This window comes from Podarcis pityusensis (assembly GCF_964106645.2).
Source record: "Podarcis pityusensis genome assembly, chromosome: 6".
Classification (NCBI taxonomy): Eukaryota; Metazoa; Chordata; class Lepidosauria; order Squamata; family Lacertidae; genus Podarcis; species Podarcis pityusensis.
Genome location: NC_138030.1, coordinates 92,795,013 through 92,810,747, shown reverse-complemented (window position 1 = coordinate 92,810,747; position 15,735 = coordinate 92,795,013). Strand labels below are relative to the sequence as shown.

The following is a 15,735-nucleotide window of genomic DNA, read 5'->3' as shown; positions in this document are numbered from 1 at the left end:
GAACCAGTTTTCCCCAGACTGTTTATAAGTGGCAGAAAAGCCAACCTCTCACTGACGTTCTACAGAATGAACAGATGATTACTTCTCAGCATGGACAGACTCAGTATAATGAGAAGGCTTTACCTACATACGCATTTGCCAGAAACATGATCGTTTGCAGCAGGGGCTGGGAACCTGTCACCCTCAAATGTTATTAGACTACAGCGCCCCTAATCCCTGACTGTTAGCCATGTCCACAATGTCTGGAGGGCCGCAGGTTCCTCATCCTTCAATTTTTAAAAGCATCCTTACGTAGGAGAGAATTGCAGGCGGACTTGGGAGGTGGGAGAGTTGGGTGGAACATCAGTGACAGGAACTGGAGTGAACCAAGTAGGTGTCCTGGCAAGAAGCATGAAAATGGAGCTAGGAGTGAGGTTTTGAGCATCACCAGTTTTGATGGTCACCAACATTCACTAGGCTGGCCCATTTAAAAAAGAGTTGCCACAACCATGCAGGGCACAGCAATTTGCCCAAGATGTAGGAGTTGGAAGGGAGGGGAGAAACATGCAATATATGGCATTTATACTTCACCTGGAATCTTTTAACATTTGCTAGAGTATTACTGGCAAAGATCTGGGAAAATAAACACTCATTAGAAGAGGAAGGCTGACTTACAAGCGTTTGCTGCATCGTACATGTTTCAGCCCATCACATACAGATTTGGTTTAAGACATTTTAAAATTGGAGCTTGGAGTTTATTATTTTTTGTTCTTCATGGAATGCCTGTATTGTTAAGGCAAACTTTGTATTCATCTAGTTACCTGTGGCGTGTTGAGTGTTGCTTACAGGTGAGCAGACAGAGAAGCTTTGGTAGATAAGAAGACAGCTGGTTCTCTACGTAGTTTTTTCAGGCCATTGATGTGTTACCTAACATAGGTATATGGGAAACAGGCAAAGTAGTTAAGAAAGAACAGTGTGTTAATACGTTTTGTGGGGTTATTTGCAAGAATGGTGGCAAGAGCATATGGGTGGGTTTTTATGGAAAAATTAATTAAAAGATGAAAGACTGCTTTGATTCTCATAGATTCTGCATCCTGTCTTAAATACCCACTTAACATTCTTTGAATGTCATGTGTACAGAACAATGGCCCAGCTAATTCCGTAACTGTTCAATTGTCTATATGAAAAATCTCCTACATTTGTACCAATAAACTGCTCAAAAGTGATGTTGTCAATTCAGAAGTGCTGGGTGGATATGTTCCTATTCTCACACCTCCTTCCGTGACATCACTGGCTAGAAAGGTCTGTCCTGAGGAAAGGGAATTCTCTCGGGGGCAGGACTTTCCGTTCTGGAGGTCAGCTCTGCGAGAGAATCCAAGACTGCAAAAACGGAAAAAGAGAAATTAAAAAGGCAAGGACTCCGCTCTCTGAATAAATCTTCTCCTGCAGCAAAACATGCAGGTCACCTCCTTGCTCAGAAGGGAGGATAAGAATAGAATTGTACTGTGATACCTGGGCTCTGGTTTCTTGAAGGAAGCGGCCTCTCGTACACTGGGAGCTAATTTTGGGACTTAAACTTTGCAAGAGAGATGGGGACTTGAGTTCCCATGGCAACCAAAGGAGGGGCACCCGAACTGCTCCTCTTTCTGCCGGTTCCAGTATTACTGATTGGAACAGGAGGATTGGTAAAATGAAAGGACAGTCTTCCGAGGTTGCAAATTATGTGTTGATGCTGGTGAATAGGGGGTGCAGCTAACTATATCCCAGTGACGCAAGCTGTGGGAGTCCCAGTGCATGACTGTCAGAGATTTGGGGAGGGGGGAGGTCAGAGAACACCTCCAGGGAGTTGCTGTTCTATCTATGCCACAAAACTGGCATAAATCTGATATCAGTAACTGCCATGTCTTCTCCCCCCCCCCCCAAAGGACCCTGGGAACTGAGATTTCTATTTAAAACCCCTTCACAAATGTTAGAGATGCTTGGGGAGAAGGAAATATGATTAAACTAATTCATGAAATAGAATTGGAATAAAAACAGACAACTGTCTCTCTGAAAATCAGGGGTCCAGATTTTTGCGGAAACGGCTCCAAAACTCTATGGTGGTGGCAAAAGCACATGAGCAGTATTAGGGATGTGCCCCGAACATAAGATTTGGTTCAGGTTCTGCTTCAACACTCCAGAAAACAGCCTGAGTTACGTCTCACAAGTTGAGTGACCGCTTCAACTGCCGTCCTTGGGGAGCATAGCACTGCTCCCTTATTCACACAATATCCAACTCACTTAGGGAACTCATTACCACAAGACGTAAGTATCAGACAGATTCATGGAGGACTAATCTACTAGTGATCATTAACCATGATAGCTTAATACATTCTCCAGACTTAGTATGCCTCTCTGAGTAGCAGCTGCTGGAGACCAGCAACACGACGTATCGTTCCTCGTCCTTTATGATGCCCTGTTTTGTGAGTTTGCTGAGGCATCTTTACAGCCAGATGAGGAAGCAGGTATCGCCTAGGCCATGCATAGGCAACCTAAGGCCTGGGGGCCGGATTTGGCCCAATCGCCTTCTAAATCCAGCCCATGGATGGTCTGGGAATCAGCGTGTTTTTACATAAGTAGAATGTGTCATTTAATTTAAAATACATCTCTGGGTTATTTGTGGGGCCTGCCTGGTGTTTTTACATGAGTAGAATGTGTGCTTTTATTTAAAATGCATCTCTGGGGCATAGGAATTCGTTCATCCCCCCCCAAAAAAAATATAGTCTGAGGGACAGTGGACCAGCCCCCTGCCAAAAAAATTTGCTGACCCCTGGCCTAGGCGGATGGTCTTTTGGCTTGAAGCATCTTATCTTGAAATCACTGTAGGAATAGAATTAGAAATGAAAGCAAAACAAACATGAGGATGGATATTTTATGATGTGTGCTGAAGAGCGCAGCACCAAGCTGAAAAAACGTAAAATAAGGAGAATCATAGAATCATAGAGATGGACCATCAAGTCCAGCAACCTTTCCAGCAGTGGCTAAGCAGATGCCTATGGGTAGGATAAAAGCATCCATTCTGAAGGAAATCAGCCCTGAGTGCTCACTGGAAGGACAGATCGTGAAGCTGAGGCTCCAATACTTTGGCCACCTCATGAGAAGAGAAGACTCCCTGGAAAAGACCCTGATGTTGGGAAAGACGGAGGGCACAAGGAGAAGGGGACGACAGAGGACGAGATGGTTGGGCAGTGTTCTCGAAACTACCAGCATGAGTTTCACCGAACTGCGGGAGGCGGTGGAAGACAGGAGTGCCTGGTGTGCTCTGGTCCACGGGGTCACAAAGAGTCGGACACGACTAAATGATTAAACAACAACAGGATAAAAGCAGGACATCTAGGAATAGAACTTTGGCAGTGGAGTTTGGTCTAACTGCCCCACCTGCCCTGCCTTCTTACAAAAATACCTCCTGTCAGTTTCCGCCTCCTCAGTCTCAGTGGTGCACTCCCAAAATTCTTCAGGGCAAAGGCAAAGCTACAATTGGTTGCTCTGCCTGCCTTTGGCTCTGGTTCCACCTACAGTTTGGGCTCCCTGCATTCCACCCCACTGAGTAATGGGCACCAGCCCCTGCTGAATTTTGGCAGTAGCCCTCTCCCCCTGCTGCACTCATCCTGCATACTGAGGAGTCCTCGAGGCAGTATACAGCCATCATGATGAGTAGCCGTTGATACCTTTTATCTTCCCTAACTCTGTCAAATAATTCCCCTTTTAGAGCCATCTAAGAGGGTGGCAAGGGACGTGGGTGGCGCTGGGGGTTAAACCACAGAGCCTTGGACTTGCCGATCAGAAGGTTGGCGGTTCGAATCCCCACGATGGGGTGAGCTCCTGTTGCTTTGTCCCAGCTCCTGCCAACCTAGCAGTTCGAAAGCACGCCGGTGCAAGTAGATAAATAGGTACCGCTCCGGCGGGAAGGTAGAATCATAGAATCATAGAATCATAGAGTTGGAAGAGACCACAAGGGCCATCGAGTCCAACCCCCTGCCAAGCAGGAAACACCATCAGAGCACTCCTGACATATGGTTGTCAAGCCTCTGCTTAAAGACCTCCAAAGAAGGAGACTCCACCACACTCCTTGGCAGCAAATTCCACTGTCGAACAGCTCTTACTGTCAGGAAGTTCTTCCTAATATTTAGGTGGAATCTTCTTTCTTGTAGTTTGGATCCATTGCTCCGTGTCCGCTTCTCTGGAGCAGCAGAAAACAACCTTTCTCCCTCCTCTATGTGACATCCTTTTATATATTTGACCATGGCTATCATATCACCCCTTAACCTCCTCTTCTCCAGGCTAAACATGCCCAGCTCCCTTAGCCGTTCCTCATAAGGCATCGTTTCCAGGTAAACGGCGCTGCTCTGGTTTGCCAGAAGTGGCTTAGTCATTCTGGCCACACAACCCGGAAGCTGTCCGTCGGCTCCCTCGGCCAATAAAGCAAGATGAGCGCTGCAACTCCAGAGTCGGTCACAACTGGACCTAATGGTCAGGGGTCCCTTTACCTTTACCTTTAAGAGGGGGGCAAATTCCATAGTTTAATTATGCACTGTCCCCTGTCCCCGCTACTTCCTGTCCTGAATCTTACTCTGCTTCATTGGATTCTATTATTATGAGAAAGAGAGAGGAGGAAAAAACTTCTTTCAGTCCATTTCCTACATGCTATGCATAATTTTATATGCCTTTGCTGTGCCTCCCCTTGCCAATTTTTTTCTAAAATGCTCCATTCCTTTGGCCATTTTTGGCTCTTGTTTTCTGTCCCTCTCCCAGCTCTTGAATATCCTTTTTGAGATGCAGAGAATTGATGTATTCTGCTGCTGCAACATTTGTTCCTACGAATTGCTTCCTGCAGAGTAAATCCTCACGGAAATGCAATTTGAAAGGATGCTGACTGAGGGTGACTGAACAACACCCAGAGCGAGAGAGACAACTTAGGTGCAACCACAACATCTGGTCTTGGGCACTCAAAATTGGAACAGATGTCAGACATCTGTTCTGCAAAGAGGCATCTTGAAAGTGCCTCCTACACAGAATTGATGGGATGTCGTCAGGCTTCTGTGAGATTCCGTCAGGCTATTGCTAGGTCCTATTCTGTCAGTGTGGTAAGATGTTAATGCTGTTACAGGCAGGGCCAAACTTGGCCCTCCAGGTGTTTTGGGACTACAATTCCCATCATCCCTGACCACTGGTCTTGTTAGCTAGGGATGATGGGAGTTGTAGTCCCAAAACATCTGGAGGGCCAAGTTTGGCCATGCCTGGTATAGAATCATGGGACTCTATCATAATACAGGATCTGTGAGCAGCCTACGTCCAGTCTCCTTGCTAACCTCTTCACAGACTGGCAAGCATCTTCCAGACCAGATAGGATTGATGCCTGACTAAAATCTTGTAGGTTCAGTTGTGTAGGCCGAATTGGAGGATTCTGTGCCAGAAAAAAGCGCTGCCAATGTCTTTTTGCCATTAATACAGATTACGGTATATTCAGGTGTGCATTTGTGTGCAAGCATGCATTTTATGAATGAACAAATGCACACTGTGTTGTTGTATTGGGAATTCTTAATGAGAGGCATACAGAAAATTATTAGTATCAATTTGCAGAGTGCAATCAGTATTTTAGTTCCAGACCTCATTCCCAACATGAAGAAAAAGGCTTTACACATATAGAGTATATTTCATATGTCCTTTAAAAAAAAGAAAAACTTTACCGCACTGGAGGGAAGGAACTTTTGCACATGGTCAGAGGCATTCTGAGGCAAGGTACCAGAATTATTTGGGGGGGGGGGCCGGGGTGGAAAAGGTGACAACTTTTTTAAAAAATACACCTGAAATGGTGGTTTTCTTGCTCATTTTCATCCAACACCTGAATATATAAGCATGTGAACTTAATAGCTGAGCAAGATTATGTCAAAACTGCTCTTGATTATTTTTTCACTGATTTTGGTGGAATCTACACACATAAAAAACGGTGTGAAAATGCTTTTTTTAAAACGTTTTGAAAAATATATTGAATTTGCCATAGCTCACCATCTCCATCTAGTGTCAAGTTTGTATATTGCACTTTACAACACAATTGAAACATTTTATTTGCAGCTGTATAGCTGAGTCCTTTATCTACACAAGGCTATTACCCAATGAGACAAATTCCAATGAAACTGCCTCTCCAGTCCAGAAGAAAGAGTAGAAATCAATGCTAGGGCATGTTGAATTTTTCAACTTTCAATTTCCCCAAATGAGGGTGCAAAAAAATTGTGAAATGACTTTGGAATTCAAAATATATTTTGGATAAATTACCAATTTAGTTTTGCTTGGTTGGTGAGTAAAGCGTGTGTAAAATGGTGTAGAAATTGTTAAAAATGATTACCAGGTACTGGCAGTTATATATAGTGGTACCTCAGGTTAAGTACTTAATTCGTTCCGGAGGTCCATACTTAACCTGAAACTGTTCTTAACCTGAAGCACCACTTTAGCTAATGGGGCCTCCTGCTGTTGCCGTGCTGCCAAGGCACGATTTCTGTTCTCATCCTGAAGCAAAGTTCTTAACCTGAAGCACTATTTCTGGGTTAGTGGAGTCTGTAACCTGAAGCGTATGTAACCTGAAGCGTATGTAACCTGAAGCGTATGTAACCTGAGGTACCACTATACAGTGGTACCTCGGGTTACAAACCCTTTGGGTTACAAACACATTGGGTTACAAACTCCACTAACCCATAAGTAGTACCTCAGGTTGAGAATTTTACCCCAGGATGAGAACGGAGATCGCGTGGCAGTGGAAGGCCCCATTAGCGAAAGGCCGCCTCAGGTTAAGAACGATTTCGGGTTAAGAACGGACCTCCAGAACAAATTAAGTACGTAACATGAGGTACCACTGTATTAATATTAATGTATTAATATTTTGCCTTTCAGAAGGTAAAATTCAATTTCTTTGTTTTTCCAAAAGCAGTTTATGTGCTTCTTCATCAAACGTAGACTTACAAAGCTAAAAGTTGTGCAGTCACAAAAACAATGTTGTGCGGTCACAGCAGATTGAATTCCTCACGCTCAAAAATGTGTTTTTAAGACCCCACACTGAAGAAATGTGTCAAAATTATTTTACTTTCCCCATGTATAACACGCCCCCATTTATAAGATGACCCCTATTTTTGGGGACCGCAACAAACAATTTTGAGGAGAAAATTGCCCAGAGTTGTTGAGCTTTGTCTGCATGCTTACAGCAAAAACTCTACCTGCCCACTTGACGCAACTACAGACAATTGCACACATAAAGGTAAAGGTAAAGGGACCCCTGACCATTAGGTCCAGTCGCGGACGACTCTGGGGTTGCGGCGCTCATCTCGCTTTATTGGCCGAGGGAGCCGGCGTACAGCTTCCGGGTCATGTGGCCAGCATGACTAAGCCGCTTCTGGCGAACCAGAGCAGCGCACAGAAACACTGTTTACCTTCCTGCCGGAGCGGTACCTATTTATCTACTTGCACTTTGAGGTGCTTTCAAACTGTGAGGTTGGCAGGAGCAGGGACCGAGCAACGGGAGCTCACCCCGTCGCGGGGATTCGAACCACCGACCTTCTGATCGGCAAGTCCTAGGCTCAGTGGTTTAACCCACAGTACCACCCATTGCACACATACCTCTCCACTAAAGTAAATCAACTGCCCAATTGCCACGGCTGCAGCAATATTCTGTGTATATTTTTTCTATGGAGAAAAATATCATCTTATACAGAGGGAAATACGCTCTCCCCTCCTCTCCTTCTGGGTGCTGTTCTGAAGGTTCTATTGATCCTCATTGCTAAGTGGGACCTGCACTTTCAGAGACGGTCTGAGCATCGGGGGTCAGGGGTAGGCAAACTAAGGCCAGGGGGCCGGATCCAGCCCAATCGCCTTCTAAATCCAGCCTGCGGATGGTCTGGGAATCAGCGTGTTTTTACATGAGTAGAATGTGTCCTTTTATTTAAAATGCATCTCTGGGTTATTTGTGGGGCATAGGAATCCGTTCATTAATTTTTTTCCCCAAAATATAGTCCGTCCCCCCACAAGGTCTGGTCTGAGGAACAGCGGACCGGCCCCCTGCTGAAAAAGTTTGCTGACCCCTGAGCTAGATGGACACTTGGTCCAGCAAGCTTAGCATATTGTTAATGCATGGCAGAAGTTTATGCACAGTTTATAATTTTCACTTCTGAAGATTGGAGGTGCAGGTGTGGTTTTTGGTTTTGTTTTTGTTATGTGCTGAAGTTCTCACCCTGGGCTAGCAGGGGGATACTGTAGATAGTTCAGGTCCACATATGCAAATAAGGGATCGAAAGTGACATTCAGTGATTGGATAGTTACAGAAAGTTGTTACAGTTACGTTGTAGTGGAGCTCTATATAAGCAGGCTGGCTGAACCCTTCAGTTCAGTTCTGTTCTGGCCTGTGAATAAACAAGAGCTGTTTGAAGAATCGCTGTGTCGTCTGATATGTTCACCCACAACTTAACAGTTTTGTTTTGTTTTGTAATGGGAACACCCAGCTTGGGCATTTTATCCCTTTTGAGTAACGAAGAATTCTGTTCCTTAGGGAGATGAGGGGCCAGTTTTGCTGTTTCTGTCATCTGGGCTGCTCAATCCGTTTCACGAGTTAATAAATAAACTGCAAGGGAGACTTTGATTGAGTCCAATGGGAAGGAAATCAGGCCCTTCAGTTTTCAAGTGTGACTCAACAAGAGGGAAGGATTGTTAATTAAATGTGACTACATCAGCTGGGGCCAACTTTTGCAGTACTAGGAAATAAATGAAGCTGACATGTACTGTGTGGGACTGTGTCAGTCAGCCTAGAAATGTAAGCACTTTCCTTGCTTCCTTCACCCCTTGCATTAGCTTCAGCCCGTTCCAGTGTAGTTGAAATGTATGCCAAACAGGTCCCTAAAGTCACTGTCGCTTGATGTTTTCCTGCACAGACTCCAAGAGGATGGTGGCAGTATTTCAGAAAGAGAATCAAAAAAGGGGGCGGGCGAGGTTTTCCTGCGAGAGAAGGGTTAGGATGAACTGCTCGGCTCTCATTCATTTCAGTGGAGCTCCTCCCAGTGGAGGTTGCGATCTAGATTTTCAATTAAAGTACTTCTAATTCTAACTGAGAATCTGGGGCACAACCTCATGAGCCGTGCAAGATTACTGGAAAGATTAGTTTTTTAAAAAACGAAACAAAACAAAACCTCACAATGTAACATAGCTAGGGTGGAATCTAGACACATATAAAAAAACCGCTATGAAAATACTTTTTTAAAAAACGTTTTGAAAAATATATTGAATTTGCCACAGCTCACCATCGCCATCTAGTGTCAGATTTGTATAATGCACACTTACAATGTTTTATTTGCAGTTGTATAGCTGAGTCCTAGGTTGGGGTGGTGGAGGTTGATGTTACAGAATTCAAGGGTCAGCAAACTTTTCCAGCAGGAGGCCAGTCCACTGTGCCTCAGACCTTGTGGGGGGGCAGATTAGATTTTTTTTGGGGGGGGGGGGAGAATGAACAAATTCCTATGCCCCACAAATAAGCCAGAGATGCATTTTAAATAAAATCACACATTCTACTCATGCAAAAACACGCTGATTCCCGGACCATCCACGGGCTGGATTGAGAAGGCGATTGGGCCGCATCCAGCCGCTGGGCCTTAGTTTTCCTAGCCATGTTACAGATAGTAGACAGTAGGTGACTATTACACTCGTGTAGCCTCCTTTGTGCAGCTTAACATGTTTATCCGTTTTTTAAAAAATAATAATTTATGTTTATATTGCATTACAGATATTGATAGCTATATCAAATATAATACAAAACCACCTACAAATATATTACAATGATTGCTCAGATGCCCAGCTGTCAATCTGTGTAAGAGGATGGCTTTAGTGATTCACATTTGCACCCACTTCAAAGAATGTGCACCCTGGATTGTGTGTTGCAAAATGGCCACCTTCATCTGCTGCATATGAAGGCAGCAGACTACATGTGTGTAAAACTCCAGGCATGTTCAGTCCCGACCAAACCAAACAATGGAACAGAAAATCTGCCAAAGGGAAGTGTTTTAGTATGCATATATTTTTTAACCATGTGCATTTTTAAAAAAAATTATCAGGAAAAATACCAGTATTCTTAAAACATTCACAAGGCAATGTTTTCTGTCCAAAGTTGGGCTTGGGGAAAAGCAGCCATTTGGTAAACCTAATTTCTGGATTCTGCGGTAAATGAAATGATGAGTTTCTAATTGTGCTTTTCTTTCTCCTCTGTAGAAATGGACTGATCTCTGTGTGACGATGTGGAGCTTTTGACAGCAGCCTGCACCTCTCAGGACCATGTGACAGGTGCCATTTGAGATAGTTTCAGAGTAAGTACTTAGCTTGCTTGTCCTTTCTGTCATATCTTCATTTGGGAGCCCCCCATAGCTGTCAAGTGTCCCTTATTTGGCAGGACAGTCCCTTATCCCAGGGCCATGTCCCACTGCTGTCCCTTATTTATGATGTCCCTTAAATAAGCTACTGAAGGTAATGGGGCCCTTTCTATGTCCAGCTGTGCTTTGTCAACAACAAATTGTTGCTGTTTTTTGTGTTGAATATATGCTATATGGTAATTTATAGGACCTAATAGGTATCTAAAGCCATTTGCACACAACAAAATATGTATTTTATCAAAGTAATTGTTGATCCCTTATTTTGGCTGCTGGTCCCTTATTTTCAAATCTGTAAGTTGACAGCCATGGAGCCCCCAGCAGTAAAAGAGTGCTAAGTCAAAACTCATTTCCAGACCAGAGTTATTTCCTCTGAGATCTGCAGGGCCCCAAAGATTCAGCAGGAAAGCGTTTGCTGGGACATCTGAGGAGTGTGGCAGCAGGAGGGTTGCACCTCAATGCCTCTTGCACTGTAAGGCAGGGTCACCCATTTGGCACCCACAAAGGCCTTCACTGCTGTCCCTGATCAGGGTCCCCAGATTCTTGAGCTTTCATTTAAAATACCGTATTTTTCACTCCATAAGACGCACTTCCCCTCCTAAAAAGTAAGGGGAAATGTGTGTGCGTCTTATGGTGCGAATGCAGGCGGGAGGCTCTGCTCAGCGCTCCCTTTCATGAGCCGCGTGCAGCGTGTGTTCTTGGGGGCTTTTCCCTGAGGAGGGAGAAGGGCATAACATTTATTTATGTTTATATTGCATTACAGATATTGATAGCTGTATCAAATATATTACAAAACCACCTACAAATATATTACAATGATTGCTCAGTTGCCCAACTGTCAATCTGTGTAAGATGATGGCTTTAGTGATTCACATCTCCCTCTCCCTCCTCGGGGAAAAGCCTGCAAGTGCCGCACACATGCTCCTCATGGCTCGTGAAAGGGAGTGCTGAGCAGAGCCTGGGATGCATATAGGCTCTGCTCAGCACTCCCTTTAAAGAATTTTTTTTTCTTGCATTCCCCCTCTAAAAACTAGGTGTGTCTTATGGTCAGGTGCGCCTTATGGGGTGAAAAATACGGTAATAACAATAAGCATCCAGTCCTTTTAGAAAGAAAGTTATCAAGCAAAATGTGCAGGTATCCTTCTAAGCAATTTCTGCGAAATGAGTCAGCCTGCCAGTGTTTTTAGCCAATGAGTGAAGTCAGAGCTCCTCCAGCCCTATGAACTGCAGGCCTCTGTTGCATTCGGTGACTCCATCCAGTCTGCCTTGCTGCCTTCTGTGCTTGGAACTCTCTCTCAACATCAGTAGGATAGCACAACTGCACTCTTCCTTCTCAAACGCTACCCTAACCAGCCATCCTTTCCTCTGTCTTCCATTTTCCTATGGCCGGCTTTTAGACTACCAGTTTCTTCAGGCAGAGCTTGTTCTTCTTTAACCCCATGTTACTCTGTCAGGTACCATCTATGCACTGATGCTCTATTACAAACAACAATTTGGTGAACATCTAGCTAGGTCCTGGAGGGTGGTGTAGCCTGTTCCCACTGCTGATAAGAGATCAGAGAATGAAAGAATGGGATTGATTTATCTGTCGCCTCTGTTCTGTCTTGCAGGCCCAGAGCACCCTTCACTGAACGTAAGTACCCCATAACATTTCAAATCCTGATTTCCTTTGAGTTGTGTATTAGTTGTTGATTCCTTTTTTAAAAAAATAATATTTATTAAGATTTCAAAAAGAAAGATTACATAGATAAGAGAGAAAAAAGAAAGAGATAAAAAAGGAAAAAATACAAAATACAAAAAAGGTAAAAAACACTTAAAAACAAATCCATCTTCCATGCCTTACATTTCATTTCCTTGCTTCCCTGACCTCCTCACACCTCCCTTTTTTGTATTCCAGTTCAATTAGTTAATTCAGCAATTCCTTTCCCTCTTTGTTTTTGTCTTAATCCTTTAACTTAATATATTATAACTTTAGATTCTCACCTGTTAACAATCCATTTTTACATACACCTTTATAATGTTGCTGCTAAAACCACTTAACTTCATTCTGACATCATTCTAACATTCATTAATTTTGCAGTATTTCTGTAAATAGTCTTTAAATTTCTTCCAATCTTCTTCCACCGACTCTTCTCCCTGGTCTCGGATTCTGCCAGTCATTTCCGCCAGTTCCATATAGTCCATCACCTTCATCTGCCATTCTTCCAGAGTGGGTAAATCTTGTGTCTTCCAATACTTTGCAATAAGTATTCTTGCTGCTGTTGTGGCATACATAAAGAAAGTTCTGTCCTTCTTTGGCACTAATTAGCCGACCATGCCCAGGAGAAAGGCCTCTGGTTTCTTCAGGAAGGTATATTTATATACCTTTTTCATTTCATTATAGATCATCTCCCAGAAAGCCTTAATCCTTGGGCATGTCCACCAAAGGTGAAAGAATGTACCTTCAGTTTCCTTACATTTCCAACATTTATTATTGGGCAAGTGATAGATTTTTGCAAGCTTGACTGGTGTCATGTACCACCTGTATATCATTTTCATAATATTCTCTCTTAAGGCATTACATGCCGTAAACTTCATACCTGTGGTCCATAACTGTTCCCAGTCAGCCATCATTATGTTATGTCCAACATCTTGTGCCCATTTAATCATAGTAGATTTGACCGTTTCATCCTGAGTATTCCATTTCAACAGCAAGCTATACATCTTTGACAAAATCTTAGTTTTGGGTTCTAACAGTTCTGTTTCTAATTTTGATTTTTCCACCTGGAAGCCAATTTTCTTGTCCAAATTGTATGCCTCCATTATCTGATAGTAATGAAGCCAATCTCGCACTTTGTTTTTTAGTTTCTCAAAACTCTGCAGTTTCAATCTATCTCCCTCTTGTTCCAGAATTTCCCAATATTTCGGCCGTTTGGCCTCCATATTGAGCTTTTTCTGAGCTTTCGCTTCCATCGGTGACAGCCACCTTGGGGTTTTATTTTCCAGTAGGTCCTTATATCTTATCCAAACATTAAACAATGCTTTCCTGACAATATGATTTTTAAATGCTTTATGTGCTTTGACCTTGTCATACCACAAATATGCATGCCATCCAAATACATTATTAAAGCCTTCTAAGTCCAAAATGTCTGTGTTTTCAAGAAGCAGCCATTCTTTCAGCCAGCAAAAAGCTGCTGATTCATAATAAAGTTTAAGGTCTGGCAGGGCAAATACACCTCTTTCCTTTGCATCCGTTAGTATTTTAAATTTTATTCTAGGCTTCTTGCCCTGCCAGACAAATCTAGAAATATCTCTCTGCCACTTCTTGAAACAATCCATTTTGTCCAAAATTTGCAATGTTTGGAACAGAAACAACATTCTAGGCAATACATTCATTTTTATCGCAGCAATACGGCCTAGCAGTGAAAGCTTCAAATTTGACCAAATTTCTAAATCTTTTTTCACTTCAGTCCAGCATTTTTCATAGTTGTCTTTAAATAGATTCCCATTTTTAGCTGTCATGTTAATCCCCAGGTATTTCACTTTCTTAACCACTATTAAACCTGTCTCATTCTGAAACCTCTCTCTCTCAATCGCTGTTAAATTTTTCTCTAAGACCTTTGTTTTTAACTTATTCAGTTTAAATCCTGCAACCTGACCAAATTCTTGAATCAGTTCCAGAACCCTTTTAGTTCTAGATTCTGGCTCCTGTAATGTCAATACTAAGTCATCCGCAAATGCTCTCAATTTGTACTGTTTAGCTCCGACTTGTATACCTTTAACCAATTGGTCCCTTCTAATCATATTCAGCAGGACCTCCAGGACCGATATAAAAAGCAATGGGGAGATTGGGCAGCCTTGTCGTGTCCCTTTTTCTATCTTAAATTCCTCCGTCACCACGTTATTTACAATTAATTTGGCCTTTTGTTCTGAATAAATTGCACTTATACCGTTTCCAAAGCCTTGGCCTACCCCCATCCCCTGTAAGTTCTTCTTCATAAAACTCCAAGAAATGTTGTCAAAAGCTTTCTCCGCGTCCACAAATATAAAAACTGCCTTAGTATTTATATTCACTTGTAATTTTTCTAAAATATTGATTATGTTTCTCACATTATCAGACAAATGTCTACCCGGGAGAAAGCCTGCTTAATCTTTATGTATCTCTTCCACTAGCACTTTTTTTAGTCTTTTAGCCAAAATGTCTGCAAAGATTTTATAATCCACATTGAGCAGTGATATGGGGCGGTAGTTCTTAAGCTGCGTCTTTTCAGTCTCTGTTGTCGGTACAAGTGTAATATACGCTTCTTTCCACGACTCTGGTGCCCTTTTCCCATCCATTATTTCGTTGCAGACTTCCTTTAAAGGTTGTACTAACCATTCTTTTAAGGATCTGTAGTATCTAGAAGTCAGTCCATCCGGTACTGGAGATTTACCTAATTGCATATTCTGAATGGCGCCTTCTACCTCCTGTTCAGTTATTTTATGATTCAGCATTAATTTATTTCTTGAGAGATTTTTTGTAATCCATTTATTTTCAAAAATCGGTCTACATCAATTTCTTTCTGTGGCCCTTGTGTATATAATTGTTTAAAATACCTCTGGAAACAGTTTCTAATCTCAACTGGGTTCTGTATTGTCAGGGGTTCAGGAGCAGAGGCAAGGGCAAGGGAGGAAACAGAGAGCGAGGGGGAGGAGGCAGAAGAAAAGATGAGTGATGACGACGACCCGAGATCTCCGAGTCTTTCCAGTGAATCAGAAGATTCACAGAAAGGAGCACCAGTGGCCAGGGCAAGGGGGGAGCCTAGGGGGACACCCCAGGAAGATAGAGCCAGAGGGGACTCAGAGGGGAGCAGTTGGAAATCGGGACCAGCGTCACCGCCAGAGAGCAGGGAAGAGGAAGGGCGCCAGGGATCAAGCGCTGGCAGCTCACAACAGGGGGGAGGGCACGAGTCAGGAGTGGCCACACCTCCATCGGGGAGCGAAGAAACGGTCAGACGGAAGGTGGAAGGTTGGGCGCGCGCGCCAAGTTCAAATGCACAGGAAGGTGGCGCAGTAGGCAGCCCGGAAAGGGAGCCAGGTCCTAAAGCCCGCCGAAAGGAGGGAGAAGAGTCAGGGGGGTCAGCGTCAGCGTCAGAGGAATCCCGGAAGGAAGAGACCCCGGGGGGCAGAGGGACCCAGAGAAGAACAGTCAGGCGGAAAAGGTGGAGCAAGGCTAGGATATTAAGTTGGTGTACAAGGGGCGGAGACTCAGATGGAGCTTCGCCGATCTAACCATTAGACGTAGGGTTGCACGCAGCAGCTTGAGAATGGAAACTGTAACTCAATAAAGACTTTTATTTAATGATCG

The 15,735-nt window shown here is 43.5% G+C and overlaps 1 protein-coding gene across 1 annotated transcript in view; it reads left to right on the top strand.

Moving 5' to 3' along the window:
- FAM163A (family with sequence similarity 163 member A) overlaps positions 1-15,735 on the top strand; it is a 108,553-nt gene that overhangs the window by 77,958 nt on the left and 14,860 nt on the right. The window contains exons 2-3 of the mRNA XM_081012362.1: positions 10,255-10,349; positions 12,020-12,042. The gene's annotated coding sequence lies outside the window, so the exon portion shown is untranslated. The remainder of the gene's footprint in view (positions 1-10,254; positions 10,350-12,019; positions 12,043-15,735) is intronic.